This window comes from Littorina saxatilis, linkage group LG16, assembly GCF_037325665.1.
Source record: "Littorina saxatilis isolate snail1 linkage group LG16, US_GU_Lsax_2.0, whole genome shotgun sequence".
NCBI lineage: Eukaryota > Metazoa > Mollusca > Gastropoda > Littorinimorpha > Littorinidae > Littorina > Littorina saxatilis.
In genome coordinates this window covers 39624660-39637712 of record NC_090260.1, presented here as the reverse complement: position 1 = coordinate 39637712, position 13053 = coordinate 39624660, and the positions used below count along the sequence as shown (strand labels likewise).

The 13053-nt window shown below is 51.0% G+C and overlaps 2 protein-coding genes across 2 annotated transcripts in view; both read left to right on the top strand.

Moving 5' to 3' along the window:
• LOC138951045 (uncharacterized) overlaps window positions 1-13053 on the top strand; it is a 511167-nt gene that overhangs the window by 51241 nt on the left and 446873 nt on the right. The window lies entirely within an intron of this gene.
• LOC138951046 (dymeclin-like) overlaps window positions 1-13053 on the top strand; it is a 40209-nt gene that overhangs the window by 24929 nt on the left and 2227 nt on the right. The gene's annotated exons all lie outside the window — the stretch shown is intronic.

The following is a 13053-nucleotide window of genomic DNA, read 5'->3' as shown; positions in this document are numbered from 1 at the left end:
CGAGACTGAGACAATACATTGTGTTCTCTGCGCACAGCCAGCCTGTGGTCGGTGATGACGCTGGTTGGTAAGACACAAGCGAGACTGAGACAATACATTGTGTTCTCTGCGCACAGCCAGCCTGTGGTCGGTGATGACGCTGGTTGGTAAGACACAAGCGAGACTGAGACAACACATTTTTGACTCACATGCGAAGCAAAAGTGAGTCTATGTACTCACCCGAGTCGTCCGTCCGGACGTCCGTCCGGACGTCCGGACGTCCGTCCGGAAAACTTTAACGTTGGATATTTCTTGGACACTATTCAGTCTATCAGTACCAAATTTGGCAAGATGGTGTATGATGACAAGGCCCCAAAAAACATACATAGCATCTTGACCTTGCTTCAAGGTCAAGGTCGCAGGGGCCATAAATGTTGTCTAAAAAACAGCTATTTTTCCCATTTTTCCCATTTTCTCTGAAGTTTTTGAGATTGAATACCTCACCTATATATGATATATAGGGCAAAGTAAGCCCCATCTTTTGATACCAGTTTGGTTTACCTTGCTTCAAGGTCAAGGTCACAGGAGCTCTTCAAAGTTGGATTGTATACATATTTTGAAGTGACCTTGACCCTGAACTATGGAAGATAACTGTTTCAAACTTAAAAATTATGTGGGGCACATGTTATGCTTTCATCATGAGACACATTTGGTCACATATGATCAAGGTCAAGGTCACTTTGACCCTTACGAAATGTGACCAAAATAAGGTAGTGAACCACTAAAAGTGACCATATCTCATGGTAGAAAGAGCCAAGAAGCACCATTGTACTTCCTATGTCTTGGTGTTGCATGACCTTGGATGACCTTGACATTGGGTCAAGGTCACATGTATTTTGGTAGGAAAAATGTGTAAAGCAGTTCTTAGTGTATGATGTCATTGCTAGGTTTAGTTACCCTAAAGGTCGAGGTCAAGCATGTGAGTCGTATGGGCTTTGCCCTTCTTGTTTATTTGTTCTCTGCGCACAGCCAGCCTGTGGTCGGTAATGACGCTGGTTGGTAAGACACAAGCGAGACTGAGACAATACAGTTTTGATTTTTGTTCTCTGCGCACAACCAGCCTGTGGTCGGTGATGACGCTGGTTGGTAAGACACAAGCGAGACTGAGACAATACATTGTGTTCTCTGCGCACAGCCAGCCTGTGGTCGGTAATGACGCTGGTTGGTAAGACACAAGCGAGACTGAGACAATACATTGTGTTCTCTGCACACAGCCAGCCTGTGGTCGGTAATGACGCTGGTTGGTAAGACACAAGCGAGACTGAGACAATACATTGTGTTCTCTGCACACAGCCAGCCTGTGGTCGGTGATGACGCTGGTTGGTAAGACACAAGCGAGACTGAGACAATACATTGTGTTCTCTGCACACAGCCAGCCTGTGGTCGGTGATGACGCTGGTTGGTAAGACACAAGCGAGACTGAGACAATACATTGTGTTCTCTGCGCACAGCCAGCCTGTGGTCGGTGATGACGCTGGTTGGTAAGACACAAGCGAGACTGAGACAATACATTGTGTTCTCTGCGCACAGCCAGCCTGTGGTCGGTGATGACGCTGGTTGGTAAGACACAAGCGAGACTGAGACAATACATTGTGTTCTCTGCACACAGCCAGCCTGTGGTCGGTAATGACGCTGGTTGGTAAGACACAAGCGAGACTGAGACAATACATTGTGTTCTCTGCACACAGCCAGCCTGTGGTCGGTGATGACGCTGGTTGGTAAGACACAAGCGAGACTGAGACAATACATTGTGTTCTCTGCACACAGCCAGCCTGTGGTCGGTGATGACGCTGGTTGGTAAGACACAAGCGAGACTGAGACAATACAGTTTTGTTCTCTGCGCACAGCCAGCCTGTGGTCGGTAATGACGCTGGTTGGTAAGACACAAGCGAGACTGAGACAATACATTGTGTTCTCTGCACACAGCCAGCCTGTGGTCGGTGATGACGCTGGTTGGTAAGACACAAGCGAGACTGAGACAATACATTGTGTTCTCTGCGCACAGCCAGCCTGTGGTCGGTGATGACGCTGGTTGGTAAGACACAAGCGAGACTGAGACAATACATTGTGTTCTCTGCGCACAGCCAGCCTGTGGTCGGTGATGACGCTGGTTGGTAAGACACAAGCGAGACTGAGACAATACATTGTGTTCTCTGCGCACAGCCAGCCTGTGGTCGGTGATGACGCTGGTTGGTAAGACACAAGCGAGACTGAGACAATACATTTTGTTCTCTGCACACAGCCAGCCTGTGGTCGGTAATGACGCTGGTTGGTAAGACACAAGCGAGACTGAGACAATACAGTTTTGTTCTCTGCGCACAGCCAGCCTGTGGTCGGTAATGACGCTGGTTGGTAAGACACAAGCGAGACTGAGACAATACATTTTGTTCTCTGCACACAGCCAGCCTGTGGTCGGTGATGACGCTGGTTGGTAAGACACAAGCGAGACTGAGACAATACATTTTGTTCTCTGCGCACAGCCAGCCTGTGGTCGGTAATGACGCTGGTTGGTAAGACACAAGCGAGACTGAGACAATACATTTTGTTCTCTGCACACAGCCAGCCTGTGGTCGGTGATGACGCTGGTTGGTAAGACACAAGCGAGACTGAGACAATACATTTTGTTCTCTGCACACAGCCAGCCTGTGGTCGGTAATGACGCTGGTTGGTAAGACACAAGCGAGACTGAGACAATACATTTTGTTCTCTGCACACAGCCAGCCTGTGGTCGGTGATGACGCTGGTTGGTAAGACACAAGCGAGACTGAGACAATACATTTTGTTCTCTGCACACAGCCAGCCTGTGGTCGGTGATGACGCTGGTTGGTAAGACACAAGCGAGACTGAGACAATACATTTTGTTCTCTGCACACAGCCAGCCTGTGGTCGGTAATGACGCTGGTTGGTAAGACACAAGCGAGACTGAGACAATACATTTTGTTCTCTGCACACAGCCAGCCTGTGGTCGGTAATGACGCTGGTTGGTAAGACACAAGCGAGACTGAGACAATACATTTTGTTCTCTGCACACAGCCAGCCTGTGGTCGGTAATGAGGCTGGTTGGTAAGACACAAGCGAGACTGAGACAATACATTTTGTTCTCTGCACACAGCCAGCCTGTGGTCGGTAATGACGCTGGTTGGTAAGACACAAGCGAGACTGAGACAATACATTTTGTTCTCTGCACACAGCCAGCCTGTGGTCGGTAATGACGCTGGTTGGTAAGACACAAGCGAGACTGAGACAATACATTTTGTTCTCTGCACACAGCCAGCCTGTGGTCGGTGATGACGCTGGTTGGTAAGACACAAGCGAGACTGAGACAATACATTTTGTTCTCTGCACACAGCCAGCCTGTGGTCGGTAATGACGCTGGTTGGTAAGACACAAGCGAGACTGAGACAATACATTTTGTTCTCTGCACACAGCCAGCCTGTGGTCGGTAATGACGCTGGTTGGTAAGACACAAGCGAGACTGAGACAATACATTGTGTTCTCTGCACACAGCCAGCCTGTGGTCGGTAATGACGCTGGTTGGTAAGACACAAGCGAGACTGAGACAATACATTGTGTTCTCTGCACACAGCCAGCCTGTGGTCGGTGATGACGCTGGTTGGTAAGACACAAGCGAGACTGAGACAATACATTGTGTTCTCTGCACACAGCCAGCCTGTGGTCGGTGATGACGCTGGTTGGTAAGACACAAGCGAGACTGAGACAATACATTGTGTTCTCTGCACACAGCCAGCCTGTGGTCGGTGATGACGCTGGTTGGTAAGACACAAGCGAGACTGAGACAATACAGTTTTGTTCTCTGCGCACAGCCAGCCTGTGGTCGGTGATGACGCTGGTTGGTAAGACACAAGCGAGACTGAGACAATACAGTTTTGTTCTCTGCGCACAGCCAGCCTGTGGTCGGTGATGACGCTGGTTGGTAAGACACAAGCGAGACTGAGACAATACAGTTTTGTTCTCTGCGCACAGCCAGCCTGTGGTCGGTGATGACGCTGGTTGGTAAGACACAAGCGAGACTGAGACAATACAGTTTTGTTCTCTGCGCACAGCCAGCCTGTGGTCGGTGATGACGCTGGTTGGTAAGACACAAGCGAGACTGAGACAATACAGTTTTGTTCTCTGCGCACAGCCAGCCTGTGGTCGGTGATGACGCTGGTTGGTAAGACACAAGCGAGACTGAGACAATACAGTTTTGTTCTCTGCGCACAGCCAGCCTGTGGTCGGTGATGACGCTGGTTGGTAAGACACAAGCCAGACAGACAATACATTGTGTTCTCTGCACACAGCCAGCCTGTGGTCGGTGATGACGCTGGTTGGTAAGACACAAGCGAGACTGAGACAATACATTGTGTTCTCTGCACACAGCCAGCCTGTGGTCGGTGATGACGCTGGTTGGTAAGACACAAGCGAGACTGAGACAATACATTGTGTTCTCTGCACACAGCCAGCCTGTGGTCGGTGATGACGCTGGTTGGTAAGACACAAGCGAGACTGAGACAATACATTGTGTTCTTTGCGCACAGCCAGCCTGTGGTCGGTGATGACGCTGGTTGGTAAGACACAAGCGAGACTGAGACAATACATTGTGTTCTCTGCGCACAGCCAGCCTGTGGTCGGTGATGACGCTGGTTGGTAAGACACAAGCGAGACAGACAATACATTGTGTTCTCTGCACACAGCCAGCCTGTGGTTGGTGATGACGCTGGTTGGTAAGACACAAGCGAGACTGAGACAATACATTGTGTTCTCTGCACACAGCCAGCCTGTGGTCGGTGATGACGCTGGTTGGTAAGACACAAGCGAGACAGACAATACATTGTGTTCTCTGCGCACAGCCAGCCTGTGGTTGGTGATGACGCTGGTTGGTAAGACACAAGCGAGACTGAGACAATACATTGTGTTCTCTGCACACAGCCAGCCTGTGGTCGGTGATGACGCTGGTTGGTAAGACACAAGCCAGACAGACAATACATTGTGTTCACACAGCCAGCCTGTGGTCGGTGATGACGCTGGTTGGTAAGACACAAGCCAGACTGAGACAATACATTGTGTTCTCTGCGCACAGCCAGCCTGTGGTCGGTGATGACGCTGGTTGGTAAGACACAAGCGAGACTGAGACAATACATTGTGTTCACACAGCCAGCCTGTGGTCGGTGATGACGCTGGTTGGTAAGACACAAGCGAGACTGAGACAATACATTGTGTTCTCTGCGCACAGCCAGCCTGTGGTCGGTGATGACGCTGGTTGGTAAGACACAAGCGAGACTGAGACAATACATTGTGTTCTCTGCACACAGCCAGCCTGTGGTCGGTGATGACGCTGGTTGGTAAGACACAAGCGAGACTGAGACAATACATTGTGTTCTCTGCGCACAGCCAGCCTGTGGTCGGTGATGACGCTGGTTGGTAAGACACAAGCGAGACTGAGACAATACATTGTGTTCTCTGCGCACAGCCAGCCTGTGGTCGGTGATGACGCTGGTTGGTAAGACACAAGCCAGACTGAGACAATACATTGTGTTCTCTGCGCACAGCCAGCCTGTGGTCGGTGATGACGCTGGTTGGTAAGACACAAGCGAGACTGAGACAATACATTGTGTTCTCTGCGCACAGCCAGCCTGTGGTCGGTGATGACGCTGGTTGGTAAGACACAAGCGAGACTGAGACAATACATTGTGTTCTCTGCACACAGCCAGCCTGTGGTCGGTGATGACGCTGGTTGGTAAGACACAAGCGAGACAGACAATACATTGTGTTCTCTGCGCACAGCCAGCCTGTGGTTGGTGATGACGCTGGTTGGTAAGACACAAGCGAGACTGAGACAATACATTGTGTTCTCTGCGCACAGCCAGCCTGTGGTCGGTGATGACGCTGGTTGGTAAGACACAAGCGAGACAGACAATACATTGTGTTCTCTGCGCACAGCCAGCCTGTGGTTGGTGATGACGCTGGTTGGTAAGACACAAGCGAGACTGAGACAATACATTGTGTTCTCTGCACACAGCCAGCCTGTGGTCGGTGATGACGCTGGTTGGTAAGACACAAGCGAGACTGAGACAATACATTGTGTTCACACAGCCAGCCTGTGGTCGGTGATGACGCTGGTTGGTAAGACACAAGCCAGACTGAGACAATACATTGTGTTCTCTGCGCACAGCCAGCCTGTGGTCGGTGATGACGCTGGTTGGTAAGACACAAGCGAGACTGAGACAATACATTGTGTTCTCTGCGCACAGCCAGCCTGTGGTCGGTGATGACGCTGGTTGGTAAGACACAAGCGAGACTGAGACAATACATTGTGTTCTCTGCGCACAGCCAGCCTGTGGTCGGTGATGACGCTGGTTGGTAAGACACAAGCGAGACTGAGACAATACATTTTGTTCTCTGCGCACAGCCAGCCTGTGGTCGGTAATGACGCTGGTTGGTAAGACACAAGCGAGACTGAGACAATACAGTTTTGTTCTCTGCGCACAGCCAGCCTGTGGTCGGTAATGACGCTGGTTGGTAAGACACAAGCGAGACTGAGACAATACATTTTGTTCTCTGCACACAGCCAGCCTGTGGTCGGTGATGACGCTGGTTGGTAAGACACAAGCGAGACTGAGACAATACATTTTGTTCTCTGCGCACAGCCAGCCTGTGGTCGGTAATGACGCTGGTTGGTAAGACACAAGCGAGACTGAGACAATACATTTTGTTCTCTGCACACAGCCAGCCTGTGGTCGGTGATGACGCTGGTTGGTAAGACACAAGCGAGACTGAGACAATACATTTTGTTCTCTGCACACAGCCAGCCTGTGGTCGGTAATGACGCTGGTTGGTAAGACACAAGCGAGACTGAGACAATACATTTTGTTCTCTGCACACAGCCAGCCTGTGGTCGGTGATGACGCTGGTTGGTAAGACACAAGCGAGACTGAGACAATACAGTTTTGTTCTCTGCGCACAGCCAGCCTGTGGTCGGTGATGACGCTGGTTGGTAAGACACAAGCGAGACTGAGACAATACAGTTTTGTTCTCTGCGCACAGCCAGCCTGTGGTCGGTGATGACGCTGGTTGGTAAGACACAAGCCAGACAGACAATACATTGTGTTCTCTGCACACAGCCAGCCTGTGGTCGGTGATGACGCTGGTTGGTAAGACACAAGCGAGACTGAGACAATACATTGTGTTCTCTGCACACAGCCAGCCTGTGGTCGGTGATGACGCTGGTTGGTAAGACACAAGCGAGACTGAGACAATACATTGTGTTCTCTGCACACAGCCAGCCTGTGGTCGGTGATGACGCTGGTTGGTAAGACACAAGCGAGACTGAGACAATACATTGTGTTCTCTGCGCACAGCCAGGCTGTGGTCGGTGATGACGCTGGTTGGTAAGACACAAGCGAGACTGAGACAATACATTGTGTTCTCTGCACACAGCCAGCCTGTGGTCGGTGATGACTCTGGTTGGTAAGACACAAGCGAGACAGACAATACATTGTGTTCTCTGCGCACAGCCAGCCTGTGGTTGGTGATGACGCTGGTTGGTAAGACACAAGCGAGACTGAGACAATACATTGTGTTCTCTGCACACAGCCAGCCTGTGGTCGGTGATGACGCTGGTTGGTAAGACACAAGCGAGACAGACAATACATTGTGTTCTCTGCGCACAGCCAGCCTGTGGTTGGTGATGACGCTGGTTGGTAAGACACAAGCGAGACTGAGACAATACATTGTGTTCTCTGCACACAGCCAGCCTGTGGTCGGTGATGACGCTGGTTGGTAAGACACAAGCGAGACTGAGACAATACATTGTGTTCACACAGCCAGCCTGTGGTCGGTGATGACGCTGGTTGGTAAGACACAAGCCAGACTGAGACAATACATTGTGTTCTCTGCGCACAGCCAGCCTGTGGTCGGTGATGACGCTGGTTGGTAAGATACAAGCGAGACTGAGACAATACATTGTGTTCACACAGCCAGCCTGTGGTCGGTGATGACGCTGGTTGGTAAGACACAAGCGAGACTGAGACAATACATTGTGTTCTCTGCGCACAGCCAGCCTGTGGTCGGTGATGACGCTGGTTGGTAAGACACAAGCGAGACTGAGACAATACATTGTGTTCTCTGCACACAGCCAGCCTGTGGTCGGTGATGACGCTGGTTGGTAAGACACAAGCGAGACTGAGACAATACATTGTGTTCTCTGCGCACAGCCAGCCTGTGGTCGGTGATGACGCTGGTTGGTAAGACACAAGCGAGACTGAGACAATACATTGTGTTCTCTGCGCACAGCCAGCTTGTGGTCGGTGATGACGCTGGTTGGTAAGACACAAGCCAGACTGAGACAATACATTGTGTTCTCTGCGCACAGCCAGCCTGTGGTCGGTGATGACGCTGGTTGGTAAGACACAAGCGAGACTGAGACAATACATTGTGTTCTCTGCGCACAGCCAGCCTGTGGTCGGTGATGACGCTGGTTGGTAAGACACAAGCGAGACTGAGACAATACATTGTGTTCTCTGCACACAGCCAGCCTGTGGTCGGTGATGACGCTGGTTGGTAAGACACAAGCGAGACAGACAATACATTGTGTTCTCTGCGCACAGCCAGCCTGTGGTTGGTGATGACGCTGGTTGGTAAGACACAAGCGAGACTGAGACAATACATTGTGTTCTCTGCACACAGCCAGCCTGTGGTCGGTGATGACGCTGGTTGGTAAGACACAAGCGAGACAGACAATACATTGTGTTCTCTGCGCACAGCCAGCCTGTGGTTGGTGATGACGCTGGTTGGTAAGACACAAGCGAGACTGAGACAATACATTGTGTTCTCTGCACACAGCCAGCCTGTGGTCGGTGATGACGCTGGTTGGTAAGACACAAGCGAGACTGAGACAATACATTGTGTTCACACAGCCAGCCTGTGGTCGGTGATGACGCTGGTTGGTAAGACACAAGCCAGACTGAGACAATACATTGTGTTCTCTGCGCACAGCCAGCCTGTGGTCGGTGATGACGCTGGTTGGTAAGACACAAGCGAGACTGAGACAATACATTGTGTTCTCTGCGCACAGCCAGCCTGTGGTCGGTGATGACGCTGGTTGGTAAGACACAAGCGAGACTGAGACAATACATTGTGTTCTCTGCGCACAGCCAGCCTGTGGTCGGTGATGACGCTGGTTGGTAAGACACAAGCGAGACTGAGACAATACATTTTGTTCTCTGCACACAGCCAGCCTGTGGTCGGTAATGACGCTGGTTGGTAAGACACAAGCGAGACTGAGACAATACAGTTTTGTTCTCTGCGCACAGCCAGCCTGTGGTCGGTAATGACGCTGGTTGGTAAGACACAAGCGAGACTGAGACAATACATTTTGTTCTCTGCACACAGCCAGCCTGTGGTCGGTGATGACGCTGGTTGGTAAGACACAAGCGAGACTGAGACAATACATTTTGTTCTCTGCGCACAGCCAGCCTGTGGTCGGTAATGACGCTGGTTGGTAAGACACAAGCGAGACTGAGACAATACATTTTGTTCTCTGCACACAGCCAGCCTGTGGTCGGTGATGACGCTGGTTGGTAAGACACAAGCGAGACTGAGACAATACATTTTGTTCTCTGCGCACAGCCAGCCTGTGGTCGGTAATGACGCTGGTTGGTAAGACACAAGCGAGACTGAGACAATACATTTTGTTCTCTGCACACAGCCAGCCTGTGGTCGGTGATGACGCTGGTTGGTAAGACACAAGCGAGACTGAGACAATACATTTTGTTCTCTGCACACAGCCAGCCTGTGGTCGGTGATGACGCTGGTTGGTAAGACACAAGCGAGACTGAGACAATACATTTTGTTCTCTGCACACAGCCAGCCTGTGGTCGGTGATGACGCTGGTTGGTAAGACACAAGCGAGACTGAGACAATACATTGTGTTCTCTGCACACAGCCAGCCTGTGGTCGGTAATGACGCTGGTTGGTAAGACACAAGCGAGACTGAGACAATACATTTTGTTCTCTGCACACAGCCAGCCTGTGGTCGGTAATGACGCTGGTTGGTAAGACACAAGCGAGACTGAGACAATACATTTTGTTCTCTGCACACAGCCAGCCTGTGGTCGGTAATGACGCTGGTTGGTAAGACACAAGCGAGACTGAGACAATACATTTTGTTCTCTGCACACAGCCAGCCTGTGGTCGGTAATGACGCTGGTTGGTAAGACACAAGCGAGACTGAGACAATACATTTTGTTCTCTGCACACAGCCAGCCTGTGGTCGGTGATGACGCTGGTTGGTAAGACACAAGCGAGACTGAGACAATACATTTTGTTCTCTGCACACAGCCAGCCTGTGGTCGGTAATGACGCTGGTTGGTAAGACACAAGCGAGACTGAGACAATACATTTTGTTCTCTGCACACAGCCAGCCTGTGGTCGGTAATGACGCTGGTTGGTAAGACACAAGCGAGACTGAGACAATACATTGTGTTCTCTGCACACAGCCAGCCTGTGGTCGGTAATGACGCTGGTTGGTAAGACACAAGCGAGACTGAGACAATACATTGTGTTCTCTGCACACAGCCAGCCTGTGGTCGGTGATGACGCTGGTTGGTAAGACACAAGCGAGACTGAGACAATACATTGTGTTCTCTGCACACAGCCAGCCTGTGGTCGGTGATGACGCTGGTTGGTAAGACACAAGCGAGACTGAGACAATACATTGTGTTCTCTGCACACAGCCAGCCTGTGGTCGGTGATGACGCTGGTTGGTAAGACACAAGCGAGACTGAGACAATACAGTTTTGTTCTCTGCGCACAGCCAGCCTGTGGTCGGTGATGACGCTGGTTGGTAAGACACAAGCGAGACTGAGACAATACAGTTTTGTTCTCTGCGCACAGCCAGCCTGTGGTCGGTGATGACGCTGGTTGGTAAGACACAAGCGAGACTGAGACAATACAGTTTTGTTCTCTGCGCACAGCCAGCCTGTGGTCGGTGATGACGCTGGTTGGTAAGACACAAGCGAGACTGAGACAATACAGTTTTGTTCTCTGCGCACAGCCAGCCTGTGGTCGGTGATGACGCTGGTTGGTAAGACACAAGCGAGACTGAGACAATACAGTTTTGTTCTCTGCGCACAGCCAGCCTGTGGTCGGTGATGACGCTGGTTGGTAAGACACAAGCGAGACTGAGACAATACAGTTTTGTTCTCTGCGCACAGCCAGCCTGTGGTCGGTGATGACGCTGGTTGGTAAGACACAAGCCAGACAGACAATACATTGTGTTCTCTGCACACAGCCAGCCTGTGGTCGGTGATGACGCTGGTTGGTAAGACACAAGCGAGACTGAGACAATACATTGTGTTCTCTGCACACAGCCAGCCTGTGGTCGGTGATGACGCTGGTTGGTAAGACACAAGCGAGACTGAGACAATACATTGTGTTCTCTGCACACAGCCAGCCTGTGGTCGGTGATGACGCTGGTTGGTAAGACACAAGCGAGACTGAGACAATACATTGTGTTCTCTGCGCACAGCCAGCCTGTGGTCGGTGATGACGCTGGTTGGTAAGACACAAGCGAGACTGAGACAATACATTGTGTTCTCTGCACACAGCCAGCCTGTGGTCGGTGATGACGCTGGTTGGTAAGACACAAGCGAGACAGACAATACATTGTGTTCTCTGCGCACAGCCAGCCTGTGGTTGGTGATGACGCTGGTTGGTAAGACACAAGCGAGACTGAGACAATACATTGTGTTCTCTGCGCACAGCCAGCCTGTGGTCGGTGATGACGCTGGTTGGTAAGACACAAGCGAGACAGACAATACATTGTGTTCTCTGCGCACAGCCAGCCTGTGGTTGGTGATGACGCTGGTTGGTAAGACACAAGCGAGACTGAGACAATACATTGTGTTCTCTGCACACAGCCAGCCTGTGGTCGGTGATGACGCTGGTTGGTAAGACACAAGCGAGACTGAGACAATACATTGTGTTCACACAGCCAGCCTGTGGTCGGTGATGACGCTGGTTGGTAAGACACAAGCCAGACTGAGACAATACATTGTGTTCTCTGCGCACAGCCAGCCTGTGGTCGGTGATGACGCTGGTTGGTAAGACACAAGCGAGACTGAGACAATACATTGTGTTCACACAGCCAGCCTGTGGTCGGTGATGACGCTGGTTGGTAAGACACAAGCGAGACTGAGACAATACATTGTGTTCTCTGCGCACAGCCAGCCTGTGGTCGGTGATGACGCTGGTTGGTAAGACACAAGCGAGACTGAGACAATACATTGTGTTCTCTGCACACAGCCAGCCTGTGGTCGGTGATGACGCTGGTTGGTAAGACACAAGCGAGACTGAGACAATACATTGTGTTCTCTGCGCACAGCCAGCCTGTGGTCGGTGATGACGCTGGTTGGTAAGACACAAGCGAGACTGAGACAATACATTGTGCTCTCTGCGCACAGCCAGCCTGTGGTCGGTGATGACGCTGGTTGGTAAGACACAAGCCAGACTGAGACAATACATTGTGTTCTCTGCGCACAGCCAGCCTGTGGTCGGTGATGACGCTGGTTGGTAAGACACAAGCGAGACAGACAATACATTGTGTTCACACAGCCAGCCTGTGGTCGGTGATGACGCTGGTTGGTAAGACACAAGCGAGACTGAGACAATACATTGTGTTCACACAGCCAGCCTGTGGTCGGTGATGACGCTGGTTGGTAAGACACAAGCGAGACAGACAATACATTGTGTTCACACAGCCAGCCTGTGGTCGGTGATGACGCTGGTTGGTAAGACACAAGCCAGACAGACAATACATTGTGTTCACACAGCCAGCCTGTGGTCGGTGATGACGCTGGTTGGTAAGACACAAGCGAGACAGACAATACATTGTGTTCACACAGCCAGCCTGTGGTCGGTGATGACGCTGGTTGGTAAGACACAAGCGAGACAGACAATACATTGTGTTCTCTGCACACAGCCAGCCTGTGGTCGGTGATGACGCTGGTTGGTAAG